Source organism: Bos taurus, chromosome 7 (assembly GCF_002263795.3).
Source record: "Bos taurus isolate L1 Dominette 01449 registration number 42190680 breed Hereford chromosome 7, ARS-UCD2.0, whole genome shotgun sequence".
NCBI lineage: Eukaryota > Metazoa > Chordata > Mammalia > Artiodactyla > Bovidae > Bos > Bos taurus.
Genome location: NC_037334.1, coordinates 83,343,313 through 83,365,995, shown reverse-complemented (window position 1 = coordinate 83,365,995; position 22,683 = coordinate 83,343,313). Strand labels below are relative to the sequence as shown.

General features: G+C 42.8%; 1 protein-coding gene across 4 annotated transcripts in view; it reads right to left on the bottom strand.

The window, feature by feature from the left end:
- VCAN (versican) overlaps positions 1-9,255 on the bottom strand; it is a 120,015-nt gene extending 110,760 nt beyond the window's left edge. For 3 of the 4 annotated variants that reach the window (XM_005209720.5, XM_005209719.5, XM_015472358.3), the window contains exon 1: positions 9,021-9,255. The gene's annotated coding sequence lies outside the window, so the exon portion shown is untranslated. 4 annotated transcript variants of the gene reach the window in all.
- Positions 9,256-22,683: the final 13,428 nt, after the last annotated feature.

Below are 22,683 nucleotides of genomic sequence, written 5' to 3'. Positions count from 1 at the left end.
AGTGCCAGCTTCAGAGTAGTTGCTTTGAGGGAGGTTTGCTGACCAAATGCATGACCAACACCCCCTCATTTTCTATTCAGAAATACACTCTGAAGAGAAGCATCAACAATCTCTTTAAACATGGGTGAGTGGGCTAATTAACACATGAAATACAATTAACATTGGCCATGACTCAATAATATCTGATGTTTGCAATATCTGGAGTGTCAACATGTTGTAACAAAACCAGTGGAGAAGATGCAATCCTGACCAAGAATGGGTCTTCTGCATCACAATTTTCCACCCAAAGCAGATACTTAAAAGTCTAACTCTTTTATAAGGATACTCCATCCTTATAAAAGTGGCTTTTTTTTTTTTTAGGGAGAGGAGGAAGTAGTTCTTCATCTATTTAACAAGTATACTCATCACTTGCCCAAGTAAGACTGCCAGTAAGGCAAGGTTAGGGAAGGAAGTTGGTGCATTAAAAGAGCAAGGGAGAGATCAGTCATATTTTAAATACATTTGCATAAATTAAGTTGCCAACATTTAAAAATTGGAGTGTTCACACTAAGCCCCCGATCTCGGACTTCTTTTGGAAAATCAGACCTAACAATTAGAGGTCCATATTCTAGCTGGCCAATCATTAGCACTAAGCAAGCAGCAGGCCCTGGCCTTGGCTCTGTGAGCTCAAGGTTATCAATGCCCCAGTTGGCCTCTCGTCCATTTCTACTCCATGCCTATTCCCTGTAGTCACCAGAGTTTGCAACTCAAATTCCCAAACTTCTGATCTCAGAACTATGTTTTCACTGCCTCTTCCTTACAGGCCATGGACATCATTCCATTTCTCTAATTTTCATAAGTCTGTGTTCATGGTCATGGTTGTTTAAGCACACCATTTGCCTTCTTTGATTTTACAAAATGAGACACTTTCTGAAGGTTCTTTGTTTTTAGCACCACTCCAACCCCCATTTTCATTCTTCTGCTCTTCTGTGTGGGTCTTGTAAGCATTATCTGTTAGTGATAACAAGTCTGACTGCATAGAAAGACCTGGGAGATATGAGAGCCGGTGCCTATATTTAGTCTTCTATTCCAGTGAAGTCAATGAGAAGAGGAAAAAGTCATTGAACAATCAAGTCACAGCTGACTGAGGCTGTTTAATTGCCTAGGAGACATGAGAGACAAGGTCAACAGGATTCCTATCCATGAGAAACGTCTGCAAAGGGGATAAGGGTCATGCCAGGGGTAGGCTGCCTCAGCGAAAGAGAGAGCCAAGGTTTTAGTAAACAGATATTTAGTATTCTCCCTTGATCTTGGGGAAGCTCCACTGAGCAAAGGGTGACTTAAGGATGCAGACCCAGTGGTTTGTCTTCCAGTTCTCGAATTAGTTACCCTAGACAACCAATTGTTCAGAATACCTCAGCCACAAAGTGGATGCAAAGAGCATTGTCTCTCATGTTGCCATGTGGTGCTTACACAAAGGAGGATCACTGTAATGCAGAGAAAGATATCATGGTTTAAGCATACAGTGTCATGAATTTGCTTCCCACGAATAAATAGCACCATGTGAAATTACCACAAACATAGGTATGGATTCCTGAACCTGGACTTGGCTAAGTTTTTTCATGTCACTGCTCCTTAGTATTGCTGTGTTCACTGCCTGTGCCCTCCTTGATGTAAAACACACTGCACTTTCCATTCCCTTTCTCATGTTCTATTTTCATCATAGCACATCTCACCACTGTATATGTGTATTTGGGAACTGCCCTTCTCTGCCTGCCACAATATAAGCTCCAGGAAGGCAGTCTTTGATGTTCTGTTCATTCTTGTATCCACAATGCCCAGGACACCCAGTAATATTGGTCGAATGAATGAATATGCCCATTTTGTATGTAATTATGTGCATGCATGCATGCGTGCTCAGTCACTTCAATCATGTCCAACTCTTTGCAACCCTGTGGACTGTAGCCTGCCAGGCTCCTCTGTTCATGGGATTCTCCAGGCAAGAATACTGGAGTGGGTTGCCATGGCCTTCTCCAGGGGATTTTCCCAAGTCAGGGATCGAACCCATATTTGCTGCAGCTCTTGCATTGCAGGGGGATTCTTTACCCACTGAGCCACCTGGGAAGCCAATTATGTGCACATTATACACTATTTGGCACATTACTTTCTTAGTTAAAATACTGTTTATCTCTGAGAATGTTCTGAATCAGCTAATACAGTTTGTCTGTTACTTTTAACAGCTGCATAATTTTCTCCTACATGAACGTATCATCTTTTATCATACAGTTCCTGTGATGAGCCTTTAAGGTGTCTCCAGATTTTTGCAATGAGAAACAATGCTGCAAAAGGGCGTTCTTGTCCATTTGTCTTGAGTGACATTCCTACCAATATCTACATGACAATACCTAGAAGTGGAATTGCTGGGTCAAAATGTATATGCATTAAAAAAAATTATAGCTATTACCAAATCACTTTCTAAAGAGGATGAACCTATTTACATATATAAGAGATCCAGTTTCCCCGCAACTTGACCAACACAAACTTTTATTAAACTTTATCTTTACAGCTGATTGATGAAAATGGCACAGAATAAACTGCTGTTTCAATTATTATGTCTTTAATTATGAATGAGACTAAGCAATTTTTCATATGATTTTAAAACATTTATTGTTCCCTTTCTGCCAGCAGTCTACACACAAAACATTTGCCAATTTTTCTTTTTGATGGGCTGTGGTATATGCTTTTGTAAAAGTTCCTGGCATATCAAAATAGTTGTTAGGTCTTTGTTTCTCTTACGTTGCTGACATTTTCTAGATGTGTTATGTGTTTTGTGTAAATAATTTAATTGTTATTTAGTCAGATTTATCAATCTTTTCTAGTATAGCTTTTGGGTTACACCTTTTCCTTATCAAGGGTTTCTTTTCTCCTAGCTTATTATTTTAAACATTTTATAATTTCCTCTAGTTATTTTTTTAAAAGGTTATTTTTTCACTCCCTACATTTCATATGAGATCCATCTTAATTTTATTCTGGGATAAATGAGGTAAAGATTGATTTGTATTTTGAGTGGGCCAATCAGTTGTGCCCAAGTCATTTACTGAATAATTTTTCATTTCCACTGAATTTCCATGTTTATTTGAGTCTGTTTATGGACTCTGTCTTCTAGTCAATGAAACTAGACAATTCTTTTTTTTTTAATTGAAGTATACTTTCTTTACAATGTTGTGTCAGTTTCAGCTGCCCAGCGAAGTGATTCAGTTATATATATATACATTATATATATACATATATACACAGTTATATATATAATCTTTTATTAGATTCTTTTCCATGATAGGTTATTACAAGATATTGAATATCTTATAGTTGCCTGTGCTATACAGTGGGTCTTTGTTGTTCATTTATTTTATATATTGTCCTGTTAACCCAAACTCCTAATTTATCCCTTCCCCTGTTTCCACCTTGGTAAACCTAAATTTGTTTTTTTATGTCTGTGAGCCTCTTTCTGTTTTATAAATAAGTTCATTTGTATTGGTTTTTTTAGATTCCACATACAAGTGTGAAACTAGACAATTCTGAGAACAGTATGTCCCTCTCTAACTCATTTTACAGGTTTAGTAGGAAATACATGATTTGGGTAATGCTGTTAATATTAGGATTATAGAATTAGATCAAGACGAGCCCCAGGGATATATATCTTAACACTATTTATTTGTGGAGTTATTTATGAGAGTCCTTTCATAGGTACTTACCCTTTTGTTGTTTATAAATGTATATCCATTTCATAGATTTTGACACCAAATGCCCAAAAGTTGTGTCTTAACTTGGTTTTCTCAACTAGGAATTGAAACTCAAGCTTTCTGATTCTAAGCCTAGTGCTCATTCTACTATTACCACATGTAATAAATACCAACTCAGTAATTTAATAATAAAAAGATAACATATTTTATATGTTTACATAGTTTATTATAAACTATGCAATCATAAATTTATAGATGTAACCACCTCTTAAAATTCTTAGAAGAATGAAGTAGGATGTATATAGATACAGAAAAAAGATAAATTTAAATGTAGTTTCCTAATTTACACCCTTTTAAAGATGATCAATCTAGCCAGCAGAGTTTCAGGGAAGCAAACTCATCACATAAAGATACTTTGCACTGACCACTGAAATGGAACTACTCTTGGCACATTCAGTAATAGGAACACAGCTGTCAAAAAAACCTGGAGAACATATATGTAATATGTAATTATGCACATATATGTAATTAACCACATATAGGCTACCAGAGGAAACTGGCAAACATTCACTAACAAGCGGAGCTTGGTCAAGACATTTATCTCTACTTCTCCTTGTTCTGATTCCAAATCAGAGTACAGACCTTGTATTTTCTGGTAAAGTACACATCTATCCAATAGTCAACATGTTTTCTCATCCCAGAGCCAGTCACCCCCAATAGTGAGTGTATGTGACTCCTAACTGGTTTCTCTAGGTGGGTGGTGGAATAATAGCCTACTGCAGTCATTCATTGTTTTCCTCAAAAGAACCATGTGTCTGGAAAAGTTCTGTTCAGTCATAGGGAAATATCCCATTTTAAATACAGTATTTAGTGATGTTTGTCCATGAATAAAGTTAACAAAAATATTTAAACCCCACCAGGTATGGAAAGTTTAGTTATATGGCTACTGGGTGACAGTGTTGGTTGATCTTTGTGCTCTGATGTTCAATTACTGACCAATCATTAACCACAAAGTACTTAACCATAATAATGTGAGGAAAGAAAGAACAATGAGTATATCTGTAACATTAATCATATTCAGCCTTAAATGAACTTTTTAGGTCTTTTCCAAACAACTTACAAGGGTGCATGCAGATATAGGTATCCTAGGATATCAAAGGTATTTCCTTCCAGTTTGTAGGCACAGAGAAAAAGAAGAAACCGAAACCTATGTCTGTAAACATATATAAATCCAGGGGGATTCTTTTAAAACCTTAAATTTGAATTACAGTTAATATTCTTTTTACACTTTAAAAGTAGGAAATACAATTTAGGGCTAACTTTAAATTTATTTTACTTACTAAGAAAAACAAAATAAAACTTTGAATTCTTACATAAATCTTTAGCAATTGTCTTGACTCTCATCCCTTTTCCCAGAACCCACAAGATTAAGGATCGTGGACTTCCTGCTGGAGGAAGTAATTGCTCAACTACTTTGGAATCCATGGAAGCCTTTGCCGTATTAGCTGGGACACAATCATAAAATCTTCTTCTTTTTTTTTTTTTTAAACATAGCACCAGAACCAGAAGTTCAGTCTGAGACCTTCTGCTTGGTATGTTCTCACATTCCAAGTTACATATTCCCCCAACTGGAACAAATTTCATCTCAAACACTAGTTGCTTCCATTGATGCCTTCCTATTTTTATGTTAATCTCACAACATCCTATTTTAAGTCTTTAAAGGAATATTTTCACTGTAGGTTTGGCAAAATTGCCAAGCATGTTTAAAAGAATTTAGGTCACAGCTTTTAGAAGGAGTCAAAACTGAACGGCAAGTGTATCAGATAGATGTCAGAAGACGGACTAGATCTGCCTGCAATGCAGGAGACCCAGGTTCAATCCCTGGAGATGGAAATGGTTACCCACTCCAGTATCCTTGCCTGGAGAATTCCACGGACAGAGGAGCCTGGTGCACTACAGTCCACGGGGGTCGCAAATGGTCGGACACAACTGAGTGACTAACACACTAGATCATTAAAACTCTGTTCTTCCAAGATAAAGCGAAGAAGTAGGCGAGTCTAAAATGCAGCTCTAAGTGGCAGCGTCTACTCTGCGCCACATTCCGCAGTCTTTTCGCTCAGTCATTTCATAAATATGAGCTGAGCTCCAACCATGGGCCGGGCGGGAGCGAAAAGCTCCTGCTGCAAAGGGATCAGGGTTACACCCACAGCCCCTAAGGTTTGCGCTCATGGAATCTATCAGTCCTGTCAATGGCAATTGCTTGTGGTGCTAGACGAACTCTTCATGACATCCGGAACGTGAATATCTTGTAACTGACTAAAAACGATCTTTAAAAAGTCAATATATAGATCATAAACTCATCTCAAATTTGCTTGGTGTAAATCTTTACTTCTTTCCTGTCGCCAGGCAAAATCTACTCCATCCCACTCCCAAGAAGCAAGAGGGGAAAAAAAAAAAAAAAAATCAAGGGGTCCTATTTAATAAAAGTGTTTAGCGCCCTCTGGATAGAAGTCAGATCCGCTCCAGCAGTCTCCACTAGCCCTTTTACAAGGGATGCGCGGCCGCCGGGCTCTCCCCGCCCCGCCCCGATCCCGCGGAAGGACCAAAGCCACGCCCCCACCGGCCTCTGGGCGGTGACCCAGGAGGCGCCCAGCCAGCCGCGGCTCTGTAGGACTGCCGGTCCAGCAGTGCTGCTGTCTCCGAGCCCAAGAAGTCACACCCGTCTCGGGCCGGGAGCTGAAGCCCCAGCCCACGTGGCGGCGGCTGGTGAACCCCGGCGCTGCGGGAAGCGCTCCATGCGGTTCCTTTACGCGGGGACAGGGGAGTGGAAAGAAACCCCCAGCGCCCCCTCTCTAAGCCTAGTTCCTCCGCCTCTCCCCCCTACCCCCGCTAACCCCAGCACGCTGCTTCAGTAGGATTTGTTACCGCTCTGGGGATTAAAACAATGGCTTAAAATGAGACGTGAAATTCAGTCCAAACCTTGAAACGAACCCAGCCGGTCCGCTCCTGGCTATTTGCGTGTATGTGCCCCATCCTTTCTTCTTCCCTTTCTCCCCACTGCTCCTGTCCTTCCCTTCTCTGTATTTTCCACCCGGAGCCCTCCTCCCAAATTTCTGTCCTCGACGAGTGTTGTGAAATTGAGAAAGTTTAAATGGAGGCAATAGTCTGGGCGGGGCCCTAGCATCGATTTCGAGTGGTCATGGGCCTTAGTAAAATCTCCCAAAGATCTGTATGATCTTTCTTAAAGGGACGCCCAAGATAGAGTACCAAGCCCTCTGAAACCTGGCCACGTGTGTTAGTCTATCAAACTGCAGGCTTGACCCGGGAGCGCCGCGCACACCCCAGCGGACTCAAGAGAAGGCGCTTCAGCCCTTGGCAAAGACGTCTCCTTCCTGGGCCTGCCAACGCTTAGGTTTACTTCGCAGATTCCGAAGTAGAAAAGTAAACGGGAAGCTATGGCCCTCCATCGTTTAATGCAGGGCTGTGAAAGAGGCTCGTTTGGTTTTGGGGCGGGGGGAGGGGGGAGGGTGAGCTCGTTTTTCTCCACCTGTACTGGATTTCTCCATCAGGGGGCGCCCACACCCGTCACAAAACTCCCTATTCCTAGACATCTGGGTTCTGCAAGCTCGAAGCTCTCCAACTGGGGGCCGATCCGAAGGAGCGCACCGCCTCCCTCGCTCCTCCCTTCTTGCCTGCCTCCGCGGACAGAGGAGGCAGGGATTTCACACTAGCCATTCATTTGTCAGCGGTGGGGGAGGGGACGCAGGAGCGAAAGGGACGGAGCGGAGGCTGGGAGAGGGGAAGGGAAACAGAGAAGATGGAGACAGAAAGGTAGAGACAAAGATGAGAAAGCGGACAGAGATAGCCAGATTGTCTTTCCGCCTGTGGGTGTGCGCACGGCGGGACAGCTCTCCAGGCGCCGTGTAGATGTTTCCTCCCTCCCGTAGCATCTCCCGGGAACTTGCAGGACTTCTTAGGGCGCAGCTGGATCCCAGAGCACATAGTTTAAGCGATGACACTAGTTTTCTACCTCGCTCTCCGCTGCCTGACACAGGGATCGCTCCACGCCCAGTGACACAGTGAGCCTAGACAACCCTGATGCCCCCCAGCCCGCACGCACCAGGGATACTGCCCGGCGGCGCCCACGCCTCCGCAGGGCGGTGGGGCGCTCCAGCCCAGGGCGTCCCCCGGAGCTGCCGACACTCGCTCTCTGCCGCCGCAAGACTCGCCAGTAAAGTTGCTCAACTAGGGCCGCGAGCGGGGAGAGGGGTGGGGAAATGGAAGGAAAAGGAGGGCTGCAGTAGTCCGGGCGAAGAGGGCTGATCCTAGAGGCCCCAGATTCGGGTCCCCACGCCACCTTTGTCTGAAAAGCGCCCTGAGCGCTGGCTTGCTGGTTGAGACGGGAGCAAAAGCCTCTACCTCGCTTCTCAGAATGAGCTAAAATTCTTGCACATCTCTACTGGTTCGGAACAAGCTTTTCCCGCCCTGGCGCCGAGCAGACGTCCGCGGCGCTCCAAACACCCCACCCCCATCCCCTGCTCCCTCCTGGCCGGCTCCGGAGCACGGCGCGCTGGACAAAAGAACCCAGGGGCACCGGAGAGAGCCGTGACAGCCCTCAAGTCGCCAAAGAGACGCGCGGACCGGGAACCCTGCACCTCCCCCAGACCGGACCGCCTCCCAGACAGCCCGCGGGATGAGGGGGTCACGTCCGCTCAGAACCCGGATCGCCTTGTCAGGAGCTGCCCGAGAGCGGCTTTCCAGGAACGCGGGCATTGACCACACACCAGGGGCCGGGAACCAGGTGGCCTGCACCAAGGCGGCTTCGGGGATTTGCTTGTGGGCAAGTCTCGGGAGTCCCCATTCAAACTTTTGCCTCGAGCAGGTTAACGACAACAAAAAGATCAAGGTGCCAGGGTCCCTCCGTCCTCTCCAGCTCCAGACCCCTCGACGTTTCTAGGGGGGGTCTCCGCATTTCCTTCCCTCCCTTCCCCCAATTCCATTAGTCGGTCTACCCCCACCCCACCCCGGGCTTCTTTTGTCTGGATCTTTTTCAGCACCAGGGTCCCTCCGTAGTCCTCTCTCCAAACATCCTTTTGAAAGTTACCTGCATTTTTTACAGTGCCTATATTTTCTTAACTTCTCAAAGATAGTTCTTTTTGCCTTAATTAAAGCCTTCTACCAATCACAATGTACTTTTTTTCTAAACTCGATTTTTTTTTTTTTCCTATAAGTTTTTCTTGTTCTTTTCTTTCTTTCTTTCTTTCTTTTTTTTTTAAGGGGAAACAAAAGAAACGTGATTACCTTGAAAGGCGGCTTATTGCAGTTTGGGGGGAAAATTCACCTCAGCGCTGCGCGATTGGGCTCGGCGTTGCCGGGGCGGGTCACATAGGAAGCGCGGTGTCCTGGGGAAGCGTGCGGGATGGTGCTGGAGGATGCGGGGCTGGCCGCAGATCCGCGTCCCCACGCCTGTCCGCAGCACCTAAGAAGGTTCGCGGCTGTTGCGCCCTCCCGACTGGAGTTCCTCCTCAGAAAGGCTCGGGGCAGCTCGCCTGCAAGTTCAAATGCGGGTTGTGACACCCATCATCATTATATCACTGTACCGTCAGCGCCGAGGAGGAGACTCGGCGAGGAGGAGGAGGAGGAGGAGGAGGGTTCATTCACAGGCTCCTCAAGCGCTCCGCAGCTTCAGCCACTCCTCAAAGCCCAGGCTGGGAAGGCAGGCAGAGGGGCGGAAAGGCAGCTCCCCGCGCTTGCGGCAGGGACCGCCTGCCTCCCTCCCCAGGCACTCCCACCTCTCGGCGTTTCTTCCTGACAAGCAAGTACCAATCGGCTTGGGGACAGCCGCGCTCCCCATTCAGCGGCTCACTAAGGAACATCGCGCGGTGCGCGAGGAAACCGCTGCCCTCCCACCCTTCCCCACCCCCTCTTCCCCGCCCCCCGCGCTGCCAGTGCTGGCTTAGGGGAAAGGAGCCCCCAGGCTCTTGTGGGGGCAGGCCCGTAGGAGACCATTGAGTACCGTCGGTTCTTCTGGGGAGCAAACGAAACTCTGTAAAAATTAGCCCAGAACTTGGTTACAGCGTGTTTACGCGGCCACCGAGCCTGCCTGTCCCATCTGAGGCAAGTGTCAGGGTCCTGGCTTCTGCCAACCTGAAAGAGACACTGAGACAAGGGGACCCTTCTGAGACCTAGAGGGGAAGTATAAGAGTCCCCCCACTGCCTTTCCCTGGAGCTACCCAATGGGGAGCCCAGGGTCATTGAGCAATCTACAAAGACCCTGCTAATAACGGGGCTGGACAGGAAATTCCCCGAGGCAAATCCCTTGTCAGACTCAAACAGATCCTCTTCCCCTGCCACAAACCTCCAGAAGGCTATGTTCCGCTTTCTTCTTTCTTTCTTTCCCTCAGTCTTTCCAAGTGTCCCTCGTGGCAGAATATTTAATAATTTCTCTGAGCAGCCGAGGTTCCTTGGGTGTATCAATCACCTCCCCTGTGGTCAGGAAATGGGACCATAATCTTTCCTGAGTTTATGTGATTTTTATTCTCAGCCAGGTCCACTGGACTATGTAAACAATATCAACACATGGAAAAGTCCCCTGCCTCCTGCTACAAAAGCCTTCCAAGAGGACCTGACATCAAGGGTCAACCAGTTGACACAAAGGATTTCTGCCCCTTAGAAAACAGAGATTTTGTATTTCCCTTTCCTTTGAAGTCAAGTATGAGTTTATACAATGAGAACAAAATAAATCCGAGGTGCATATCAGTTTAACACGGAGGATACCAGAGTGGATAGCACACTTTTCTTTCTACACAAAAATAGAAGTATTCCAAATATGGAAAATGAGATAATTCTTCTCACTGAAGTCCCTATTAAAATTGTATCAAACTCAACATCTCACATGATTAAAGGAGAAAGTCCATTTTCACACTGAATTTCTTTGAGTAAGTTGACTTAAGTTCATACTTTAAAACTTGTAGCAGCCTAGACTCTTGTAATATTTCTTTTGCAATTTGTATGCAAATTGCAGGATCATAGATTTTAATTAATAAACAAATGAAGATTGGTCAGGAGAATTTCAGTCCTCAAAATGTGATTGATTGATTGATCTATCTATCAGTTCAATACTGTGAATGATATAACTATTAATTATAGGCTTTGGAAATCAACATTTATTTGTTTTCACACTGATTTATTTATTCTTAGTACAGTTATTGTTGGGAGTTCCCAGGTGGTGCTAGTGGTAAGCAATCTGCCTGCCAGTGAAGGAGATGCAAGAGATGCAGGTTCTATCCCTGGGTCGGGAAGATAATGGCAACCCACTCCGGTATTCTTGCCTGGAAAATTCCACAGAGGAGCCTGGCAGGCTACAGTCCATGGGGCCACAAAGAATCTGACACAACTGAGCACATGAACACACGCAGTTATTAGACAACCATTCCCAATGTTGAAATTCCAGTCCATTAAAATATATTTAGAATAAGGGAGTCATAGAACAGAAACGGATTTTAATCTTTACATTTAACAGATAAGCAACCTAGGGCCCAGAAAGTGACTTTTTCTAGTCACATGATTAATAGCAGAGCTGTTACCAGCACACAACGCTTGACTTCTGGTCCAGTGATCTTTTCAGTGCTCCTCATAGCAACTTTATGCTACGTAAAGACTTTACTCAGAAAGGGAGAAAAATGAAATAAAACAGTCTTTATTGAAGTTTATATCCCAAGCATTAGGCTAGATCTTTCTCTGAAACATCTTCAAAATATATATTATTCATCTCATTTTTAAATTTGAGTGAACCTAGTTGAGTTCCAAAGAGTTTAATGTCCTACCCAAGGCCACTTTCTAAGTGGTAGATCTGCCAATCTGAAAAGCTTATTATCGCTCCATTATCCTGCTCTCCCTTCATAATTCAGTTAAGTAAAACTTTTCTACAAAGGAGACCTGGAGCAGCAGCAAGCAGCAAATAACAGATTAATATCCATTTTCAAGCAAATGTTACTGGTTAACATTCACTATAAATAATACCATCTGTACATGATGGAACATGATTATAATTATGGGTCAGCTACTCCTTACATCCTGAGATAATTTCCTTTATCTTGCCAAATGTGTTTCTTCAGCCTTCCAACATTTACAGTTCCTTTTTATGTCCACAGACATTACAACTCTTGATAGAGCAGTTCTACAGGGAAAGGCACTTTCTCAGGCAGACATAACTAGTCAGAACATGGACAACGTTGGAAAGCTTTATACTGCACGCCTTTTCTTTACTTTGGCATGTAACATTATTATTTAGAAAATTAAACACTCTTCAGGCTGTCAAATAACCAGAATGAAATGACACCCTTGAATATCTGCTTTCTTTTTCTAAGGCAGATTTTCCCCTCTGGCTATTTATAATAGAGAAGGAATAAAAAGGAAAGCATACCTGGTACATTCAGCACAGTCTACAGCTCTATTATTTCTATGCAACTATAACTGTCCTTGAGGACTTTATCCCTCTTTCCCCCTTCCTTCTTTCCCTCTTTTCTTCCTTTCCCTCACCTTCTCTCCCCAGGTTATTGAATGAGAAAATATATATTTGCAGCTTTTATAACTAAAACTGGCACTAGTGGTAAAGAACCCCCCTACTAATGCAGGAGACATAAGAGAGTGGGTTCCATCCCTAGGTCAGGAAGATGCCCTGGAGGAGGGCATGGCAACCCACGCCAGTGTTCTTGCCTAGAGAATCCCAGGGACAGAGGAGCCTTATGGGCTATTGCAAAGAGTCGGACATGACTGAAGTGACTTAGCAAGCAGGCATGCATAACTACAACTATATTTGCCCGATACACTTGTCTGAATCATACAGTAATTAAAATAGCATTCTGAGCTTCCCCCTTCAAATCATGTTCTGGTCCTGGGGATATTCTGTGTGTAAACTCCATGGTCCCAGACATGGATAAAACAAACTCTTCATTCCCAGGGTTGGTGTCTGCAAGAAACCAGAAGCCAGAAGCTACATGCCTTGCTTCATTGCCTTGATCTTGTCTTTAGGAACTTGGCTGAGGTCAGGGGCAGCCAGCCAATGACTTAGAGAAGAAAGGTGTAGATGTCAGGTGGGTCTCCAGGGAATTTCATTATCTTTATCTAAACCTACTTCTGAGGTCCTTTGGGATCACATTTCAGTCTTCTCCTTTTTTATTGATCAGGTGGAGTGTTCTTAGACATCTTATTATCTGTGGCTGCACTAGGAATGAAGGTTCCAGTCCCATCCACATTCAGAAAACAGTTCATATTTCACATCCCTGATCTGGCAGATTCTAGGCACAATTAAGCAAATATCCTTTCTGGATGGTAAAAGAATGTGAAAGATTAAAAATGCACTTTTAACGAACTTTAAGACCCCAGAAAAAGGAAGTCAACCCTCTAAGACTGCTTTCTAAAAACAAAAATAACTCTACAGATTAATGTTTTATCCAACACTTCAAATCTTTGGTTTCTAGGAAATGCAGAAGTAATATACAGTCTTTGTCACTTTCTTTAAAAAATAAAAGAAACCCTACAAAAGGCAAAGTGGTGGTGACAATCTCATTACATTTTAGCCTGAAGTATATAAATTACTCAGAGAAATTAAATACAGACAAATATCCTTAGAAAGCCATGAAAAATGTGATTTTCCCCAGAAATCAGACACCAAGCCTTTGCTCCCCAACCTCCAAATCAAAATGTTACAGTAAAATATTTCTTTCAATAAAAGAGTTCTTTTTTTTTTTCTTTCCTGTAAATGTCCTGTTCATGGTTGGGTAGATTTCTCCAGAACTGAAGTAGGAGACCATCTACATCATGACGGAACTATGCAAGCCAAAGCCAAGTTCCAACATGGAGTGATGGGAAAGGCTGGGCTGCCGAGAGGAGATGACTTCATTAGGGAGAAGAGAGGATCTCTGAGTCGGTCCACACTGCTGCCAAATGGCTCAATACATCTGCACTTGCCCTGGGGAGGTTGCTTGGAGCAGAGTATCAAAAATGCCATCGTTTTTAGACAGGAAAAGATCAAGGCACAAATAAAGCAGTCCAGCTAAATTGAATCACAGGTATCAATCTTCCTCCTCTCCTTAGTCACTTTCTCAAATTCTTTTCTTTTCCTCTGCACAGCCTGACAAATAATGTTAATTTATATGTGTATATATATATATATATAGCGCATCTGTCTGAATGAACCAGGACGAAATGAAGAACCTGGATTTTGAACATAAGGAAGCGGTAGAGATCTTAGAATCTATGAACGGGGAAGGGCCAAAACTTGCTGTGTATTTTCAGTGAGTACCAGGCTCCATTCATTTAATTAGAGGACAATGAAACCCAGAGTCAAGAAGCTTAATGAAAGCATCAGGCGGGCGTGCATGTGTGCTAAGTCGCTTCAGCCATGTCCAGCTCTTTGTGACCCTAAGGACCATAGCCTGCCAGGATCCTCTGTCCATGGGATTCTCCAGGCAAGTATACTGGAGTGGGTTGCCATGCTCTTCTCCAGGGGATCTTCCAGACCTAGGGATTGAAGCTGCATCTCATGTCTCCTGCATTAGCAGGTGGGTTCTTTACCACCAGCATCACCTGGGAAGCCCAATTTTGCACAACGGATGGGGCAAAAAGTCAGCATAGCATCATTAGTATCTCCTTTGAACAAAGGTGGAAGCAAGACAGGAAACAAAAGAAGTTTAGTGAGAAGAATGTTTGGAGAACTCCAGTATAGGTATCAAAACAAGGAATAGCAGTAACAGCAGTTACTATTTTTATTCTATCAGTAGAAAGAATTGCAGGACTAGTTGAATGTCAGGGACTTTAGGCTCTTATCACAAATTATGAACAATCACATTTCAACCCTGTGATCCAAACAAGATCAAATATGTGCTATAACTCACCAAGAAAAAGAAGAATATCTATAAGGCTGTGCAAATACTTGTCACAAACAGACCACTCTCAATTTGATTTCTGTTTTCTTTGTCAGTTCAACAAACATTTCCTGAGTACCTTCTGTGTACACTGTTTTAGACGTTAGGTGTTCAGGCATAATTCAAAAGGGAAGAATTGCTTCCCATCCTAAAGAAGTTTATAATTTCTATAGAACAAATATTTATTAGAGTAGTCAAGCTTATCATCTACATAATGACAAATGAACTTAGAGGGGAAAAGTATTTGTCTGTGTGTGCATGTCCAGTGGCTTGTCTACTCAGCCATTTTTTAAAAAACATGCCACCAACTACCACTGAATCAGAGAAGAATGCTAGCCCAAAAAAGCTACTTCCTCCACTGGAAAATCTCTTCACACACATATTCTACTGACATTGACTCCTGGGATTAATCTTATTATAGATGAAAAAATGTATTTTTTATTTTCCCATAATAAAAAGTTAGTTATATGGTATGTAGTCAGAATTCATTTCAAGTTTCTGAAAGCCCTCCAGAGTTGATAAATCAAACTGAAGTTGAATGGTGGAAGGAAAGCATTAAATGCCATTCTAATGAGAAAAGAAGTCAAGGAAATTGATCAATCCAAGGACACTAGGGTCTCCGGCTCCTGGACATGAATATTAAATGTAGATATTAGAAAACTAGAGAAAAGAACATTGTGCTAAAAAACTGTTACTCTTCTTAGTCCTCAGAAGATTGAAATAATCTGATTTTAAATATAGTATCAAATTTATAGCTTCCCTCAGAAATGCAGTTGTGAATGAATACTGGCCTTTCCCATTCCTTGTTTCTGCAACTCCTCTGAAGAATTTTTATCTCTTTTTCTCTCATTGGTAGCTGCCTGTGACTACCTCCTCCTCACCATACCATGTCACACAATATCTATCTCTTTCCCCCCTAGTTTTATTGAGATATAATTAACACATAACATTGTATAAGTTTAAGTTATACAACATAATGGGGGCTTCCCAACTGGCACAGTGGTAAAGAATCTGCCTGTCAATGCAAAAGATTCAAGAGACGTGGGTTCGATCCCTGGGTCTGGAAGATACCCTGGAGTAGGAAGTGTCAACCCAGTCTAGTATTCTTGCCTGGAAAAGCCCAGAGTAGCCTGGCAGGCTGCAGTCCATGGGGTTGCAAAGAATTGGACATGATTGAGCAACTGAGCACACACACACACACGCATACAATATGATGATGTGATACATGTATATATTGTGAAATCTTTACTACAACAAGCTTGGTTAACACATCCTTTAACTCACATAGTCACCAGTTTGTGGTTGTTATGATGAAATATTAAAGCTCTATTCTAATAGCAAATTTAAAGAATACAGTACAGTATTGTTAACTATAGTCACCAAGGATCCCTGGAACTTAACTTATGACCGAAAGTTTGTACCCTCTGACTAATCTCTTCCTATTTCCCCCACTTCTCAGCCACAGCAACCACCATCCTACTCTCAATATAATAAAAAGGCCACATATGATAATCCTAGAGCTAACATCATACTCAAAAGTGAAAAGCTGAAAGCCTTCCCACTATAATCAGGAACAAGAAAAAGGTACCAACTGCTTCCATTTTTATTTAAAACAGTACTAGAAGTTCTAGCCATGACAATAAGAAAAAGAAAAAAAGGTAATCCAAATTAGAAAAGAAGAGCTAAAACTGTTTCTGCTTGTTGATGACACAATCTTGTTTATAGAAAATTCTAAAGACTTTTTCAAAAAACTGTTGTGTTGATAAACCAGTAAAAATTCAAGATGGACAAAAATCCGTTGCATTTCTATGTAGTAACCACTACCTGAAAAAGAAAACAAATAAAGAAAACAGTAACATCAAAAACAATAAAACATTTAGGAATAAATTTAACCATGAAGTGAAAGCTCTATGCACTGAAAATTATGTGACATTAAGGAAAGAAATTTGAAGAAACAAATAAATGGAAAGATGTCTTGTGGGCATGGCTAGAAAAATTAATATTGTTCATACTACCTAAAGATGTCAATAGATTCAATGGGATCCCTATCAAAATTCCAATGGAATTTTTTAAAAAAAGAAATAGGATCAACACATGTCTATCTTAGTTTGGGCTCTTATGGAGACAAGTCCTAAAACAACGATTTGAATTCAAGTAGTTTACTTGGGAGGAGAGACCAAGAAATGTCCAGGGAGAAGCAGTGAATGAGACGGGGCAGGAAGGGGTGCATTTCAAGCAGGTTGCCCCTGTGGGCAACTGGAGCATATTCTTACTATGGGATACTGAGAAACCACGGAGAACATGAACTCGGAGGCATCCCATCTGAGAGAGAGGGAGCTGGAGTATTTTCACACCTATTGTCAGTTGAGGGCTTTTCTAAGGGTGTTTGTCTGCATCAGTTCAGTTCATTTCAGTCACTCAGTCATGTCTGACTCTTTGTGACCCCACAGTCTGCAGCACTCCAGGCTTCCCTGTCCATCACCAACTCCCGGAGCTCATTCAAACTCATGTCAATTGAGTCGGTGATGCCATCCAACCATCTCATCCTCCGTCGTCCCCTTCTCCTCCTGCCTTCAATCTTTCCCATCATCAGGGTCTTTTCTAAGGAGTCAGTTCTTCGCATCAGATGTCCAAAGTACTAGAGTTTCAGCTTCAGCACAGTCCTTCCAATGAATATTCAGGACTGATTTCCTTCAGGATCGACTGGTTTGATCTCTTTGCTGTCCAAGGGACTCTCAAGAGTCTTCTCCAGCACCACAATTCAAAGGCGTAAATTCTTCAGTACTCAGCCTCCTTTATGGTCCAGTTCTCACTTGGGACCAAAATATAACAGGCAGGGAAGATTCTCCATCCTGACCCGGCTCCCCTTTTGTGGGCCATCTGTCCTCACCATGTGCCATCAGCAGCCTTGATTCCTTTTGGGCCCCAGTTCCAGGGGCCAAGAGAGTCCCCTTTCCTCTTGCAGTTGAGGAAGCCAGATCCCCAGCAAACCCAATGGGAACAGAGGTTGCATTTTTGTAGGGGAGCTGTAAACAGTACTACCATTACTTCTGCATCTGTAGTCCTCAGTGTACACTCTCAGTCAGAAGGCGCCACATGATTTTAAACCTTCGACACAATGTATCTGAGATCTAAAAGAACAATTTTACGTGATTCATAAGTAGAGACTGGCATACTAGGCAATAAACAAGATAGGCAAGAGTATACTTCCTGTGGGAATGGCAATTACATCCTCAGAAGGGGAAGGAGTGAAATAGAGATCAAGAATGCACACACCTGAGGAACAAGCCAGAAACTCGATTGTAACTCAGAATGATTTCCTAACATGACCCAGAGATGCCTCACAAAGACAGCAGGATGACAAACAGAAGGACCAGAGCGAGGACAGCGTTAATCTGGGAACCGAGTAGATGATGTTTGGAAAGGAGTGGGAGAGGGAGTGGTAAAGAACAAAGGTGAGTACAAAATTAGGTTGCTTAAAACCAGCTCATCTTGCAAACTCTACTCAGTGAGATGAGAATTAGAAGCCTGGAAGTCAGTGGGTTTTTCCAGGCACTGCCCAAATGACTATTTCAAAAGTCCCCTTCTCACTGCCAATAAATTTCTTGAATCTTGGGCAGGTTTCATAACAATCTGTATACTTTTCCCTAATATATGCCTGTTTTTACAGAGTTCAATGTGTGAATCTCATATATGAATTAAGGCTTTCTTTCTACTAAAGCTTCTATTTCTGAGGCTCAAGGGTCATGACAGCGGGTAAGGGGGAGAGGACATCAGCTTTTTAACTACTCCTGCTTCTCTGTGATGGGCAGGGGCAGACTGCTCTGGGACTCTGCTCTTGTCTTTCCCTGTCTTCAGCACCTCTGTTATGAAATGCAGAAATGAGGGTGAAGGAAAGGGACAACAAGGCTCTCTTACCTAACTGGCTGCTGTTATAATCCTCTCTGGGATCCTGTGAGTGACAGCAGATGTCCTCGGTGTGGCAGGTGTCCCAACCCTGGCCTCTGAGGACACATATGTGCATTTCAAGTACATATGTCTCTAAGGGATATCCCCCTGTGCAATTCTTTGCCCTAGAAGATGGAACCGTGATTCTTTCACACGCCTCCACTCCATCTCAGTTCACATGCCCCGTTTCCCCGGGTGCTCTGGTCCCCTAGTCTGACAGACCACCCCTGGCACACCAGGCAGCTTCGTGCAGTTACTTCCGTTCTATCACTGTGTTGTTGCTGTTGAGTCACTGGTTGTGTCCAGCTCTTTGCGACCCCATAAACTGTAGCATGCCAGGCTTCCCTGTCCTTCACTAGCCCCCTGAGTTTGCTCAAAAGTATGTCCATTGAGTCAGTGATGCCATCCAACCATCCCATCCTCTGTCACTCTCTTCTTCTGTCCTCAATCTTTCCCAGCATCAGGGTCTTTTCCAATGAGTCAGTTCTTTGCACCAGGTGGCCAAAGCATTGAAGCTCCAGCTTCAGAATCAGTCCTTCCAAAGAATATTCAGGGTCAATTTCACTTAGCTCATCAAAATACCTAAAGCCTGATTCTTGCCAGACCACATAGTGGGAATAGAGGCTACCCATGCCCTCTGTCCATCTAATTGCCTCTCTCCAAATACCTTTGCTCCTGTTTGGGTAGGTTCAAGGATGAGCAACAAATCCACTTTCTATGCTGAGTTCCACTTCTTATAGACATCCTGAATTTCTGTGAATTATTTTCTTATAGGCTCCTTTTCATTTCTCCATTGAGAAGAAAGAAAATAGACAGCCCTCCACACACACACACACACACACACACACACGAAATATAATATAGATGGAAGGCAGTGTGAGAGATATTCAGTTTAGTTCAGTTGCTCAGTCGTGTCCGACTCTTTGTGACCCCATGAACCACAGCATGCTAGGCCTCCCTGTCCATCACCAACTCCCGGAGTTTACCCAAACTCATGTCCATTGAGTCGGTGATGCCATCCAACCATCTCATCCTCTGTCGTCCCTTTCTCCTCCTGCCTTCAATCTTTCCCAGCATCAGGGATTGATGAGGTGAAAATCAAGTTGCCGGGTTGTCCAAAGATGCAGCCACATGTATCTCATGGGTTAAAACAAAAAAAGATTTGCCTACAAAGAAAGGAATTGTAAAAGTCTTTCCTCCAGTCTCCCCTGCCATGGCCCATTGGTTTCTACTTGTGCCCTTGTGCACCTGTGTGTGTGGTCATGAACCTCATATCATAGACCTTCATGTCTCATTTGAATAAAACCTTCCAGGCAGTCCAGTGATCAAGTAATCCCATACCAAATTCCAGCATTTCTTCTGATTGACAGCCTCCTGGCAACTTCATGAAGGTAGAAGAGATCTTCCTGTGGTTCAGCAGTACAGGAAGAGGAGCACTGCCAAACCCCCAAATGGAAAGGGCAGGTGTTTGACATAGGGAAGCAATGCGAAGGAAGTAGTGATCTGAGTGCAGACTCAGGCAAGGTAAATAGGTTCCCGACACATCAGGGAGTTTCTGATCTGGTTTCAGATAGAAACATTTCATAAGCTTTAAGGTCTTCAAGCTTGAATGACGCATAGAAAACAAGAAAGTGGCATAATGGAGAAACAGAACTGAATTTATAAGATCAGGGCACAAATTTCCATTCTCCTATGTACAAGTTTTGTAAACTTGAAGAAGCCAATTGACCTACCCAAGTTTCCTCACTGGCCATAGAGGGACAATGATATCTACACAATAGAGGTATTAACACTAAATTTGATGAGATAACAAAATAAAGCCCCCAGTAAAGTGGCCAGGCCACCATGTACAGCTGTGCAATCTGTGCATTATACAAGTGTCCAGCCAAGCGAATGAACATGACTTGAAATAGCTCCCAAGGTCTGCTGGTTAAGCCACTGACCCAGCACAGGGCTACACAGGACAGGGGGAAGGGGCAAACTATCTTCCACCTCTGATACAAACCTACCATCGAGACTTGTATAAAAGATTCCATTTTCTCACAGCTGGCTCCTCTTTCTAGTTTTCACAATGTCTCTAATAGCTACTAGATGGATGACTAAATGGAAGACTATCTTGTAACGAGGGTGATTAGGCTAATCTTCCCTGCTATCCTTGACGATAGCTCTCAATACATCCACAAGAGCAGGCTCCAAAAGAATGAGCTAGTCAAGGACTGTCTGCAACCAGGTCAGCGTTTCTCAAGATATATCTTGTGCCACTACAAAAAGTCATTTGGAATTTGTAGCTCTGACACCAGAATCACAAGTAATAGCAGAAAAATAGAAACATGGGGCTACATGATAATTGAAAACTTTTGTGCTTAAAAAAAGTGAAAAGACAATCCACGAAATAGGAGACAATTTTTGCAAATCATCTGTGTGATAAGGAACTTGTATCTGGAGTATATGAAGTATATATAAAGAATATAAAGTAATTCAGAATTCAATAACAAAAAGATAACCTAATTTTAAAAAATGAGCAGAGTGACTAAATGTGTATTTCTCCAGAGAAGATACACAAATAACCAGTAAACACATGAAAAGATGCTGATTAACCATCAGGAAAATATTATTCAAAACCACAATGAGATATTACTTCACATGCACTAAGGTGGCTGGAACCAAAATGTCAGATAACACATGTTGGTGGGATGTGCAGATTTCAGAACCTCAGACTCTGGTGTTGGGAATATGAGATTGCACAGCCACTTTGGGAAACGGTCTGGCCATTTCTCAAAAGGTTCAATAGAAAGTTACTCATTTGCCCCAGTGATTTCACTTCTAGGTGTATATATGAGAGAAATGAAATACATATCCACATAAAACCTTAAATCCAAATGTTCATAGAAGCATATTCACAATAGCCCAAAGTGGAAACAACCAACATACCCATCAGTTTTATTTTAAATGGATAAAATATGGTATATGCATATAAAAGAATATTATTCAGCAATAAAAAGGACTGATGTACTGATATACACATGCTGCAACATGGATGAACCTCGGAAACATTGCTCTAAGGGAAACAAACAGGACACAAAAGACCACATAATATGTGATTCCACAGACATGAATGTCCAGAATATGCACATGTATATTGAGAGAATAGAGACTACTGTTTTGCCTAGGGCTGCGGAAATAGGATTGACTGCTAATGGGGATGGTGTTTCCTTTTGTGTTAATGGAAATGTTCTGGATTATGTTAGTGCTGATGGATACATAACACTGTGATTATAATAAAATGCATTTAATTGTATACTTTAAATGGGTGAATTGTATGATATATGGATTATATCACAAAATATGTTACTAAAAAAACATGAGTTTGAGTAAGCTCCAGGAGTTGGTGATAGACAGGGAAGCCTGGAGTGCTGCAGTCCATGGGGTTGCAAAGAGTCGGACACGACTGAGTGACTGAACTGAATTATATAACTGTCTTTATGTTTGTATAGAATGGTAGTATTTACAAAGTTAGTATTCACTAGTCACTTAATCCTCAAAAATATCCCTGTGTAGTATATGTGAAGATAGTAACAGGCTCCCTGAGAGAGATTCCTAGTTGCTTGCTATGTTAAGAATGTACCCAGAATTTGTTTTAGTCAGATATGGTAAGACAGCAGATATGGGAATGGTTGTCATAAAGGGAGGAGTTTGTACTCACAGATCCCTAGACATGCGGCATGCCCCACAGGGCCACCTGGGGAAGGACCAGAAAGGGTCTAAGTCAGAAGAGGAGCAAAAGCAGAATGTGACCAGGAGTTTTTACTGTTACTATTTTATGGGAAGGTATGGGAAAGACAGGGTAGGGTCACTGAGTAACGTGGGGCTGGATAGTTGAATAGTATTCCCTAGTTGTCAGGTCCCTGGATCCGGGAAGATTTAGGTAGGTGTTAGCTTGGTGTGTGGGTGTTTGATAAAGGAAATGGGAGCATGGGCTGTGGGTAGGTTGGTTTCTGAATAGAAGGCAAGCTCATTTCTAGGAATTAGCTAGCTGCAGGGGGAGAACTCTCTCCAGGATCAAGGCCTCAAATGCCAGAGCATTAAGA